The 14,388-nt window shown below is 41.8% G+C and overlaps 1 protein-coding gene across 6 annotated transcripts in view; it reads right to left on the bottom strand.

Moving 5' to 3' along the window:
- The window catches only part of SERTAD2 (SERTA domain containing 2), a 156,041-nt gene extending 144,672 nt beyond the window's left edge, over nt 1-11,369 (bottom strand). For 2 of the 6 annotated variants that reach the window (XR_015746414.1, XM_026668448.2), the window contains exon 1: nt 10,815-11,234. The gene's annotated coding sequence lies outside the window, so the exon portion shown is untranslated. Of the gene's footprint in view, nt 1-4,852; nt 5,536-10,814 lie in introns of those variants that run through there. The other 4 variants (XR_015746416.1, XR_015746415.1, XM_087949121.1 and 1 more) reach the window with 4 other exon arrangements.
- Between the last annotated feature and the right edge of the window lie 3,019 nt (nt 11,370-14,388).

The following is a 14,388-nucleotide window of genomic DNA, read 5'->3' as shown; positions in this document are numbered from 1 at the left end:
TGTTGAGAGTATTGCTGAACATTTCACTTCTAAGTTGTATATCTAAGTTCTTATGCTTGTTAAACCATTAACATGGTTTATGGATGAATGACAGTCAGGTAAAAGAGTGAATATGTGCTGACATTTTGCTAGTCATGCTTCTAATGTCTTCAGGTTTATTGTTTGTTTGGCCTTATTATGTGTATTACCTGAATCCAGACAGGGTATCTTATAAACATGAATCCAGTCATTGTAATTTATGCCATAAATTATTAAATTAACGGTTGGTTAGCACAATTATGAACCAAGTCATTTTTCAAGAGCCAGGTTTTCTATAGAAACAAGCAACAATATCTCTCGAGTTATGTACATTACTGAGAATACTACAATACAAAAATACCAGGTCTGGTTGCTATCAACCTTGTTTCCATGCATAAACTAAATTCCAATCTGACATAATAGTTTTAAAAACCATCCATTGAATAACCATATCTAAGTAAATAACAGACCTGTAAAGAAAAGTCAAGTATAATTCTATTCCTTCAAGTTTATCTGACTCATTTTTTTTTCTTTAAAAAAAGATTTGTTTTCACAAAATATTTTTCATATTGCTGTTTGTCAGTATGAAAAGTTATTTCAAAATGTTAGGAGCTTGTGCCACAAGGGGTGCTGCAGCTGGTTGTGGAAAGAATTGTTACAATTCTAGTGTAAACGTTCTACATTCAAAATGATTCATAGATCATATGAATATTCATATGAATATTCCAGTTTTTGAATGGTTAAGTGTCTAACTAAGGTTAGACCTGCATTCAAGAAGACACAATCTCATCTTAGAATGTTCTGTAGAGATCAAATCCTTAATTAAGGATTTAGAATAATTGTTAACGTAGATTTCAAATTCAAATATTGGGAATACAGGAAGCCTTTATAAAACTAAGAAAAGCAAAGATAAACAACAAGCAACAAGCAACTCTCTCAACGCTATTGCTAGCATCAATTCTAGTTAAGACACTTTCCAGTAAGGGATGATGGGAAGTGAAGTTTAGCAATATCTGGGGCAAGCCATATTTATTTACTTCTCACCTGAGCTGTCAATTCTGCAACCGGTTAATTGTAGAAGAATGGCTAATCCAGTTATGAGAATATGCTTTAATATAGAGAATAATTTCATATCCCAAAAGCCAATCTGATGTAAAATTCAATTCTAACTGGAAATCATTCCTGGGCTACAACTTAATACATGAATTTGTACCATAAGCCAAAAGTGGGTTTTTCTACATTTAAAGTTTACTTTTCACTTCTATGAGAAATTAAGAATTTGAGTCGATCTAATTTAACATAATGTATAATTTTAATTATTTGTGCTTTGTTAAAATAATTAAAGCATAGTAATGATTTTAATCTTTTCTTTAAGATTTATATAAAAAATATTTATAAATAACTACTGATATATTGAAAAACAGTAGTCTTCATAACACTTTAGATTCTGTTAAGGCTGCTAAGCCTGACACACAAGATTAAAAAGAACCCAATACACAAGCCTGAGGATGGCAGATGAGATTCTGCCGAAACGTGTGTGTGTGTGTGTGTGTGTGTGTGTGTGTATGTATGTATTCTTAAGTTTTCGCGGGTACTTACATGTATGGTATTCAGCTTTGTTCAGGTATTTTCCCACGTCATTATAGTTGTCAGACGAACAAAGTACAGAAGCCTGATGATGGCAGATGAGATTCTGCTGAAACGTTGCTACTTTAAAAGCACAACTATAATGACGTGGGAAAATACCCGAACAAAGCTGAATACCATACACACACACACACACACACATATATATATTCGTAGATTTTCACGAGTACAGGTATGCAGGTCTTGCCGTGTTCGGGTCTTTTCCCGTGTAAGATTGAGAGTATCTTGGCAACGTTTCAACGAGGTCTCATTCGCCATCTTCAGGCTGGTGCTTTCGGCTTCATGTTTGTGCGAGCAAAGCGTGATCGGAGCTGCTGTCTCCCTATATATACTGGTAGGGAGGTTGGCTGTGTTGTCATTTCTTGATTGGTTGATGGAGTTGATGTTTACAGATTGGCTGGCTTTTTCTTAAGAACATGTGTGGCTGAGGTATTGGCTGTGTGTCTATCAGCCTCCTGTGTTGTAACGACCTGGGTAATGAGCTTTGTGATGACCTTCTGGGTTCTATTGTTGTGACATCCTGGGTCTTGTGCTGTAATCTCCTGGGTTGTAATGACCTGGGTTATGGACTGTATGATGACCTTCTCAGTTCTATTGTTGTGACATCCTGGGTCTTGTGCTGTAATCTCCTGGGTTGTAATGACCTGGGTTATGGACTGTATGATGACCTTCTCAGTTCTATTGTTGTGACATCCTGGGTCTTGTGCTGTAATCTCCTGGGTCATTGGCTGTGTTGTAACATCCTGAGGTTTTGTGGTATAACCTCCTGAGTTCCGTGATGTGATATCCTGAGCAGGTGGCTGTGATGTGATGTTCCGGGTTTTGGTTTGGCTCCGAGTTTGAGGCCTGGCTATGTGTTCATGGCATGTGTCAGTTTGCTTGGTTTGGGGGTCGGGGTGTGTGGCAGCTGGTGATGCAGCCGTGGTCTGGTTTCTGGATGGTAGTTCAACAAGAAAATAATCAGGGAAGCCATCAAAATAGAGAAACACCCCCATAACATGAATAAACGGGACGATACCTCCTGCCTACCAGACATTTGGAAACTAGCTCTTATCAACAAACAAGTCCCAGCAACAAAAAACACTGGACCCAAAACAACACATGACGCCCCCCCCCCCCCCCCCCCCCCCCCCCCCCCCCCCCCCCCCCCCCCCCCCCCCCCCCCCCCCCCCCCCCCCCCCCCCCCCCCCCCCCCCCCCCCCCCCCCCCCCCAAACCCCCCCCCCCCCCCCCCCCCCCCCCCCCCCCCCCCCCCCCCCCCCCCCCCCCCCCCCCCCCCCCCCCCCCCCCCCCCCCCCCCCCCCCCCCCCCCCCCCCCCCCCCCCCCCCCCCCCCCCCCCCCCCCCCCCCCCCCCCCCCCCCCCCCCCCCCCCCCCCCCCCCCCCCCCCCCCCCCCCCCCCCCCCCCCCCCCCCCCCCCCCCCCCCCCCCCCCCCCCCCCCCCCCCCCCCCCCCCCCCCCCCCCCCCCCCCCCCCCCCCCCCCCCCCCCCCCCCCCCCCCCCCCCCCCCCCCCCCCCCCCCCCCCCCCCCCCCCCCCCCCACCACCAATCTCCCTCACCAGACTCAAACCCAAACCCACCCCATAGACGAAAGGCAACCACTGTCCAGAAATGAGACCACAGCTGCATCACCAGCTGCCACACACCTATGAACAGACCTATGGAACAACTGTCCTGCCCTACATAAGAGGTACTACAGACAAGATACTGATCAGCAAGATACTACACAGGCATCACATCAAGACTGCCTTCAAAACAGACAGAAAAATAGCAGCTATCCTAAGAAACCCCAAAGATAAAATTGACCTGGAAAACCAAGGCATATATGAAGTCCCCTGTGCATCATGCCCTGCCACATACATTGGACAGACCAATAGAAGAATAAGTACCCGCCTGGATGAACACAAAAATGCAGTTAAAAACCTGGAACACACTTCCTCACTAGTCCAACACATAAAAGCCACAGGTCATAGCATCGACTTCAATGGCACCAAAACCCTAGCCACTACAGAAAACCCCAGCTACAGAATTATCAGAGAAGCCATAGAGATTGAAAAAAGACCTGAAAGCATGAATAGAAGAGATGACTCCACCAGACTGTCAATTATCTGGAAGCCTGCACTCACAAACAAAAAAATCTCTACACCACAAGCCAAGCAAACACCTGGGCACAAACAGACCCTCCCTGATACCTCCAGCTCAAATGCACCCCAACCAGGCACCCAGACGAAACCTAGCTTCCTAATAAATGATAGCCTTCCATTTACCCGAAGCCAAGCCACACTAAAAGCCTCCAATACAGGAAATGTTGCCAGCCAATCAAGACAAAAAATGCTACAAAACAGACAGAAGATATTCGAAACACCAATCAAGCAGAACACAGCAAACTCCAAGACCAGTAAACACAGACCAAGACTCCCAACCAATCAGGATGAAGGAAAAACTATTCTGGAACAGCAGTAAGCTAGCACCAAATTTAAAACAGAAACAGCTGTGAAATCCTGACTCGCAGACGAACACAATACATAAGCCTGATGATGGCAGATGAGATTCTGCCAAAACGTCGCTACAACTTTAAAAGCACAACTATAATGACGTGGGAAAATACCCAAACAAAGCTGAATAGCATACATATATATGTAATTTATATATATATATATAAATATATATATATATATATATATATAAAGCCGATGATGGCAGATATATATATATATATATATATATATATATATATATATACATATACATAAGTATAAAACTTAAGAATATATATATATATATATATATATATATATATATATATATATATATATATATATATATATATATATATTTAAAATAATGGTAGCCTTGTCCTAATGATTGAAAGTGGTGAATTCTCAGCATAATATCCTCGTTATGTTTTTTGCCACAAAAGTAGGCACTTATTTTGGTTTTGTTTCAATTGTTGTGGCCACTTTGAATACAGGAAATAAATAAATAAGCCAGGCTCTTTTTCTGCCCCAATATGCATCCATTTACACTGCATTATCCATTTTATTGGCCTCTTTCGACTAAGTTTTATGGAATGCTTTATACTATGTGTTGTTTTTATCATTCTAAAAACTCTGATGTCATATAGGGTGGAAACATACTTTGAAGATGGCTAAAAGCAATTAGAAACAATAACGTCCAAGCACAGCAACAGAAATCAAAGAGGTTTTTTTTAATCAAGTTACACTTCCATACATCAACACGTTCTGTTAAAATATTTCTTAAATCAAGAAAAAAATTAAATTTTCTTTACATGCTTTCTTGAAAAACTTGGTTTTAATGTATATCCTTGCCATTTGAACTTAGCAGCCTAGACAAACTTTTGCTGAGAAGAAATTCTATAAAAAGACATTCTCTTTAAAATATATCCAGTCCCTTACAACATCAATCTTAACTTAAAGTTTTCTCTACCTACTTACAGATATGTATTGGAAGATGAATATCAGGGGAAATTTCCCCCCAAGTTTTTAAACAGCTCAAGATCCCGAAGTCTTAAAGTACAAAACCAGCACTCTAATTTCCAGGCATAGCTTAATTAGGAATTGGTGGAGGTAGAAACTATATACCACATTCTAAATCAGTTCAGGTTTTGGGTTGGTTTTCAAGCACAACCACATAAGTTTCTAACCGATTGTATAACAGTAGTTACATCCAGTAATCTGCCTCTAAGAATGGCTAGGATTGATGTATCATTTGAGGCTGATAAGCAACATCACTGGGAATTAAGGAGATTTTCTTGATCCAGAGCACACCTCCATTGCCACCTATCCAGGAACACACAACATTTCCAAGCCGAGAGCTGCCCTTGCTCTGGCTGCCATGCTTGGAGTCACATTCTGAAACAAACAAGACAAAAACTGAATTTGGTTTCATTTTTACTCAACTAGCGTTAAATTAAATTAATTAAGTCATTAATAGGATTACTTCCTAATCATGTATTTAATCATTTTTCCCTACTGGCACATTAAAAATTACTGCCTATTTTGGGAGGGCCTCTTGAGGTCACCCTTAAACCTTTGGGGGTTGCCTGCAGCTTCGAAGTTCAGGTAATCCATCTCTCTCCTAGTCCACCCAGTCCTAAACAGAACAAAAACATAATTGACTCATCTACCAAACAAACACCGATTAGATCATTTTCATTTGCCCTGAACTAAGCTATTCTCAGTCAGTCCAATCTGAATCCATTTAAACTTTCATAGCAACACTGATTCAGATGCAGGGGGGGAAATTGGACTATCTGTACTATGCACAGGTTTCTTTTGCTCTCTATAAATTCACTAGTATCTGATGGATCATTGTCACCCAAGAATTCATATTATATGAAAAGGAAATATGCTACTATGGAATTTGTGCTAGTATAATTCGTTTGAATCAAAGGTTTGGAGATATGCTAAGACTTCTCACCAAAACTCCTTGAACCTGCCCAAACCTCTTTCTGTCATCACTTTTGCCTTTATAATCATATTCTGCTTTTGTTCTAATTGTGCATCCTCTCCTACTTACTTCTATCTATACCAACAGTAGCTTACTGTTAATATGAGGTCAAAACATCCATTAACATATTGTCCTTATCCAATATGAAAAGAAAAAAATAATAAAAATAGTTAGACATTACATCATGTTGAAGCTGGATTAGTTCTGGATCAGTTTTTAACCTGGGCAAATCTACTGTGCTCAATATAACAAAGAATATAATAAAATCTGTAGAGCTGTAATGAACACTACCTTTGTCTACCATAATAATATTAGAAATGCAGCTGTAGAAAATATGGAAAATGTATTTTCATTGCTAAGAAAATATCAGACTAGAAAGAAAATGTGTTTGAGTACTGAAGTCCTCCAGAATAAGGATGGCTCTAAAATGTTTGTTTACATTTGTCAATATATTTGGACTACAAAATTTGACCCTATACACCACAACCACCTTTTTCTACTTGGGTACCTTATATGAATTTGGTTATTGTGAGATTTTAGGGGCATCTAACTCTAACCTAAGTGGATTAGATATTTGGGGATATTAAACATGGCACAACTGTGATTTGTGAATTGTGCCAGACTTTTTCATGGAGGTCTCAGAATTCTTTTAGAAAAGATTATTCCTGCATATGTATGTACACACAGACACAGAGAGGGAGGGGAGGGTGGGGGAGAGAGAATGTTATCAGTTTAAGAAGACAGCAAAATGTAAAAAAAAAAAAAAACCCAGTAAATTCTAGACACCTTATTACTGATTATGTATTATCCCTGGTCAAGTAGGGGTGATTTGGTGAAGTAGAATTACCTTAAGAAAAACCTTTAGCTCCTTTCAAGCTAGACAATAGTATAGTTCTTGCAGGATTCCATAGTCAAAGGACACTGAAAGCACTTCAGGTATTTCAGAGATCCAGTCACACTCTTATCTCTGTCATACATTTATCTTTATCTAGGCAGATCTTTCAGGAAAAATAAGGTTGTTTCCATTGCATATGTAGCTAGCCACAGGGTTAGGTTATGTAGATTCTTAATCCATTTAATTCAAAAGTCCCCAACATTGCCTACCCATTACAAACCAGATTTCCATGCCCAGAAACAGGCCATTTAAAAGCAGCTCCTAATTCTCCAGTTTTTAGGAATGTCAGTGTTGTCTTATACATATAACTTTCTTACAGGAATTTTTACATGGTTGGGAAATGCTCATTCTCAAATACAAATATATACTGCTCCCTGGATAATTATTGTTTACCACAAATAATAAAACCAGACCAATAACCACAAATATGCTATTAGTGAATTAATCCAAAGGAGTTATCTATCCATATATAAAACAGGGAGAACATACAGCTTTCACATCCTATTTTTACAACATCTAGATCACCTAGAACAGGGGTGTCAAACTCACGCCGAATGCATCACATGCTGGCCCCACCCCCTCCTGGTTTAGCAAAGGGAGAAAAAAGTCCCAATATGTCACATGACGCTGCTGTGACACCGCGAGTTTGACACCTCTGACCTAGATCTTAGGAGACCTAGAGCCAATTTTGTATAGTTGTAAAGTACCAGACTAGATGTGAGTTCTAGTCCTGCCTCAGCCATGAAGCCTTAGAGCAGTCCCCCTCCCTCAGCCCTTGGAAGTAGGCAATAGCAAACCACTTCTAGAAAAGTACAGTTGCCAGGAATCAAAAACAGACTCAAAAGAGCACTGACATATGCATGCACACACACACAACTTCTTACCACAAAATCACACTCTTAACATTTGACAATAAATTGATGGTTTATTAACACAGTTTACATTTGATAATAAACCAACATTTTCCTATTTTTTTAAAAAAAACATTAAAATATTTTGTGTTATACTCCCAAAATGTTATTTTATCAATTCTTTATAAATAAATAAATAAATAAGAACTGTTCAAAATATTACCTCTGTTTTCCCTGGTGGTATTTTCATGCCATCAAATAAATAAAAGTAAAATTATGCCCCCATTTGCAAAATTGATGTCCATGTCTAAGGCACCCGATGACCTACCATCCTATCATATTTGACTAATGCACCTCTGAATACATTAATTGGCCATGACCTGCAGTAGAAGGCAATTCTTATTAAGCAATCCACAACTCAAGTGGAATTCAAATTGGGAGTCCATGTCTGATGCTCCACCTGTAAAACACTGAAAAACACTTGTTCACATTCCTCCAAGCTCTGAGACTCTTAATAGTGTTAGCCAGACATAAAAGACCTGCTCTTCTAAATGCCATTGTGTGAGTGCTGTACAGATGGAGATTCTTTTTGTTGCCAGCAGAGCCACTGAATACACCTTCAAATGGCCGCTAGCCTATTTTCATTCATATTTATTCTGAGTTTCCTGCCAACATTGCTCAACCAGTCAGCCCTGCTGCTTCACTGGCAGCAAACAGTTCTCTGAAATACCAGGAAAATACATGAGCTCTTGCACAGAAGAGGAGGGCTTGGAAAGCCGGCTGTCAGCTACCTGAATTAGTTCCCCATTCCAAAGACCAATAACAATTTTAACAAAAAATACACAGCTGGGTTGGCTAAAATCTGGCAGCAATTTAGAAAGTATCCATATCAAAGCCAATTTAGGAGGCACACCATCTCAGAGAAAAAGCCACAGAAACCAAACTTCTTCATCAGACAGGAGAAATGTTCTTGAAATTTGCACGATCCAAAAACAACACACAGTACCAAATCCAAAAGAAGAAAAGACATATGTTGTGAGCCTGTTTCTATGAAGCATTTTATTTTTCTTTAGAATAGACATAAAAACCATGACAATTCTGACATATTATGATTCCAGGTCCGAGACCCTAAAACAGAAAAAAATCTAATCATGCCATTCTATGCTGTTAAATTCACAAAGCTTGGAAGCAACCCTAAAGGAAATGTATGTTAAAAAGAGGGAGGGGTTGCTAAATCGTGACAAAGGAAAAGTTAAATGAGGAAAAGTATGCCAAGATTTCACCTTATAGCAGTATCCATTGGAATATTAACTAACTATATTTCTTGAACAGGGTCATTTTATGAAGTAGGAATACTCACAGCCTTTCTAGTTAGAATTATATCTTTGAGGAAGTGCAACCTAGGATTCATTTTTAACCCAGGGATGCATTTGCTAACCTAGTTCTTAAATATTAAATGGGTTGTTGCTACCTATCGTAAGTAACTCACATCCCCTGTAATGGTCCACTCCCACTAGCTAGAACAATGAACTGAAGTGCATTAAGACCCTTCACGGGCAAAATGTATTAAATTAACAAAGGATAATCCTAACACACTAATATTTAGCCCCATGTCACATCATCCTTTGTACATAGACAGTGTCTATTCAACATAGGTCATAAAATACAAAATTTGAAATTGCAAAATGAAATGTGACTTTGGTGCCAGTGTTAACTGACAGTTCATGACAGGGGTGTCAAACTCACATCGTCATGTGACGTATGGGGGCTTTTTTCCCCTTCGCTAAACCAGATGGAGGTGGGGCCAGCGCATGACTTATCCGGCCCCGGGCCACAAGTCTGACACCCTTGGCTTATGATATACCAGTCAGGCACTTATTTTATCCAAGATCCTTAACTTTAGCCTATTAGTAGCTTCAAAAAATATTGAATGAAGGATGAAGGAATTGTGAGACAAAAGTTATCGACCGCTAAGAGCTTCATAGAATTATATCCAAGGTCCATCAGATACAACTTTGCTTGCCACAATGCCCAAGTAATTTTTTTTAGAAATCTCATGAGTAGAACATGAGTCTAACAACAATTTCTTATTAAAGCTCCCCAGCAACTGGTGGTTACTGGTAGACTGCTTCAAAATTTGGAGAATCTATTCGCTATAATTTATAATCATCTAGGAAGTCCTTAATGTTTAAACTAAAGAGTTAATAATAGTTTTAAATATATTTTGCCTGTTTCAAAATTCTTGCTACTTAACAATGATTCACTTTTCTTGTGGACCCACAGTAGATAACCACAATGCCCACTAAAAGCAAATGGTATGATTCTATATTTAAGTATCAGCATATAAGTATTTTGAACCTGAATGGATACTACAAAACGCATCGTTCCTTTTAAAGTATCAGTATACATCATCAGGCTGCTCCACAAATACATACTATGGTAGGTAGGTAAGAACAGATATCATTTTTCTATCCGAAAGTTGCAGTGAATCTTTTTGAAATAAGTCTCTGTGTCGCCCATGAGTGTAAGTATGGTTGGAGTTACAGTTCACATATGGACATATACAGTGTTTACAGTGAACATCAACCATTTCATACTGATAATGATCAGTGTTCAATATTATTATGAAAGAGGTGGGGATGGAGTCATTGTCAGCCAAGACAAGGAAGAAACAGAACTAAAAGGGGAGTGGTATTAAGGAAAAATGCATTTCTTAAGTTTTTAAAAAAATTAAATTGATTTAACTTTCAGAAAAGTTAGTAATAATCTAGAAAAAAAATTAACAGGCAACATATTTATAAAAAACTCGCAGAATAAAGCTTAAAAGCTCTCCTTTCCTCTTTACGTTATATTTATATTCCAAATAGCACACCCCACTCCTTGAAACAAATGCTAAAAAAAACCCCACACCATTATTTTATTCTCTTGTACTCACCCTTTGCAGGAGAATTCAACGATCCAAATTCATAAGCACAGAGGGGAAAGGGGTGGGGGGACTAAAAGATTAAAAAGGGGATGGAAGGAACAAGGAAACGGGAAGGGGGATAACAAGAAAAAGAAGAGAGGCAACGGGGAGACTTAAAACAGCGGGGCAAGGAATGTGATAAGAAGACGCGAAGGGGCGATCCACGCTGCGAAGGACTAATATATATAGACGGCCGAGGGAGTCAAGAAGCTTCTGCTCTATCCCATCACTTTGCTGTAGCCTCTGCCAAGCAGGGAGGCTGGCTGGGAGGGAAGTTGGTACTGCAGCTGGAAAGAAGGATGTGACACCGTAACAAGTCCAACCAGCTAGCCAGGAGGAGGAGGAGGAGGAGGAAGAGAGACCTTGAGGAGCCGAAGCAGCTCGTGCCCTAGGAGGGCGGAGGCAAGAGAAGCAGGAGGAGCCCCGTGCTCAGGGAGCAGAAGCGACGGCGGCAGCGCTAACACCGCCTGCCCGCCTGCCCAAGGCATTTAATGGGATTGATGGGTTGTGCAGTCAGTGACTCACAGACTTTTGAGTTAGACACAGGAGGAGGTGGAGAGGGAACCCGCCCACCGCTCTCCAGGGGCCCTATGTCAACGCCAGCTGGCACAGAATGACGGCCCTACCCACCAATGCCTAGGCCGCTCTTTGCCCAAAGGCCGGCCGGGGGAGCGGGGGGGGGGTTCCCTGCCCCTTTTCGCTCAATGAGTCTTCTGAGGACACTGCTGCGGAACGGCGGGGCGGGCGGGCGGGGTTGAAAAGGAAGAGAGGGTTGGAGAAGCTGGCCAGGGAGAGCAGCGAGGGAGGGATCCTGCCCCCCCCCCCCTTTTCTGTCCCTGGTTTGTCCAAACTGGGCCAATCCCAGTAGCATTCGTTTGATAGACAAGATAGGGCCGCCCAATCACAGGGACAGGAGAAACTAGGGCTGCCTCTATCGTTTGTCGGGGTGTGTGAGTGTGTTGGTGTATTTGTATGTGTCGCCCCCCTCCCCTCCCTCCACGTCCCTCTGTGCTGATCGGCTGCCTCAGGCCGACTTGGGAGGCCCCTGGGTATTGAATAGGGGACGGAGTATACTGCACACGGGGCGGGGATCGCGTTGTGGTTCCCGTTTCGCTTCTCTGCTACCTCAAAGTACAATCAGGAGAGGAAAATCCAAAGGGTGCTTTCCCTGAGCGGGTTCTTTCGACCCTGGAAAAAAGCGAGCTCAGGCATTAGCGCAGCTTGTACGGCCGAGGCTTCTCGCTCGGAAGGCATCCTGAGCAGCCCCAACGTTAGTCGCGGGTGCTGCCCTAGGGTGGCGAGCTGAGGCGCCCGGCGACTCGCAACAAACCTTCCCACCCAGCCGCCCGCCCGAATCGATTACTTCAGACGGCTTGGTCAACCTTCCAAGTGGCCCGCGGGACCTGCACGCTTCAGAGCCCCGGCTGGGTTAACTCTGGTTTATTAGCGAGTCGACAGTGGGTTGGGTAAACAACGCACTCAATCCTAACCCGGGTTGTTCGGAGGGTCCCGTACGACAACCCAGTCGGAAAGCGGACCAACCACTGTATTATGTCTTAAGCGCGATGTGCGTGTGAATCGAATCATAAACTCAAAGGGGTGGGGGGTGGGGAAAGGGGAGCGATTCTGCCCAAACGGTGTCGGGTTTAAAGGGTACTGGAAAATAAGTCATTGGTGTCAGTAGATTTTGAGAATGTATGTATATATATATACATACATACATACATACATACATACACACACACACACACACACACCACACACACACACACATATATATACTATATATACTATATATATACTATATATATATATATGGATCTTTGGTTATTCGGGTTTTCTCCCGCGTAAGATTGGAAGTATCTAGGCAACGTTTCGATGAAGTCTCATTCATCATCTTCAGGCTTCTGTCTTCAGCTCTGTGCCTCTCAGAGTGATGTGAGCTTGCAGCTGCTTCTTCTTTTTAACTGCTAGTGGGGGTGTGACTTGATTGGGTGGGGGCTTGGCTGTGTTCTGATTGGGTGGGGGTGTGTTCTCATTGGTTGGGGGTTTGGCTGTGTTCTGATTGGCTGGAGGTGTGTTCTGTTCAGGTGGGGGCTTGGTTGTGCTCAGGTTGGTCTTAGTTACTGGGGGATTCAGACGGCTTGGTGAACCTTCCAAGTGGCCTGCGGGACCCGCACGCTTCAGAGCCAAGGGATGAACAGACGAGTACCTAACATGATGAATGTCACCAGACCCACACCCACGAGGGCCACACAAGATGCCACCACCACACTTCCACGTAAAAAGCAGACTCACACCCACACAGAAGTTGAGACACGACCACAGACCAGAAGCCGCACTGCAGCTGCATCACTACCCACTTCAAACCCCTCTGAGCCATACATGAAGCGAACTGACCCCACCATGAAGATGCAGCACGACCACGAACTTGAAGCCAAACAGAAGATCACAGCTCACCAGCTCAAATCCCCCAGTAACTAAGACCAACCTGAGCACAACCAAGCCCCCCACCTGAACAGAACACACCTCCAGCCAATCAGAACACAGCCAAACCCCAACCAATGAGAACACACCCCACCCAATCAAAACACAGCCAAGCCCCCACCCAATCAAGTCACACCCCACTAGCAGTTAAAAAGAAGAAGCAGCTGCAAGCTCTCATCACTCTGAGAAGCACAGAGCTGAAGACAGAAGCCTGAAGATGATGAGACTTCATGAAACGTTGCCTAGATACTTCCAATCTTACGCGGGAGAAAACCGAATAACAAAGATCCACATACAAATACCGAGAACCTCAGAAAATTATATATATATATATATATATATATATATATATATATATATATATATATGTATGTATGTATGTATGTATGTATGTATGTATGTATGTATGTATGTATGTATGTATATGTTGGCTTGGTTGGGTATTTTCCCACGTCATTGTAGTTCTTTTAAAGTTGTAGCCACGTTTCAGCAGAATCTCATCTGCCATCATCAGGCTTCTGATGGCAGATGAGATTCTGCTGAAACGTTGCTACAACTTTAAAGAACTACAATACGTGGGAAAATACCAACCAAGCCGAACACCATACATGTAAGTACCGCAAAACTTAAGAAAACAAATATATATATATATATATATATATATCCTATATATATATAACCTAATAGCCATATATATATATAGCCTAATAGTATCAGCCAGCATTGCAGAACGAGACCCTAGACCGCCTTCAGTGGGCTTAAATCTTCAGCAATCCAAGTATGTAATCTATAGGCGTTCAACCTTTTGGCTTGCCTGGGCCACACTGAGTGAAGAGGAATTGTCTTGGGCCGCATATATAAAATATATCCGCATATATAAAATGTAGCTTTATAATATAAAATCACATCATAATGTTACAAGCTTACGATCTTCGGAGGCCGCGTTACCAGCTGTCCAGGCTTGGACACGCCTGATGTAATCAGCAGCAACAATTCATAGGTTTATTTAGTTCTATTACTTTGTATTCGTTTATTTGAATTAACACTCATTGTCTGG

The sequence above is a fragment of the Notechis scutatus genome, chromosome 1 (genome assembly GCF_049901735.1).
Source record: "Notechis scutatus isolate UNSWTSFEM ecotype Mainland chromosome 1, rNotScu1.2, whole genome shotgun sequence".
NCBI lineage: Eukaryota > Metazoa > Chordata > Lepidosauria > Squamata > Elapidae > Notechis > Notechis scutatus.
The sequence above is the reverse complement of the archived record's forward strand: the minus strand, read 5'-3'. Positions and strand labels throughout refer to the sequence as shown.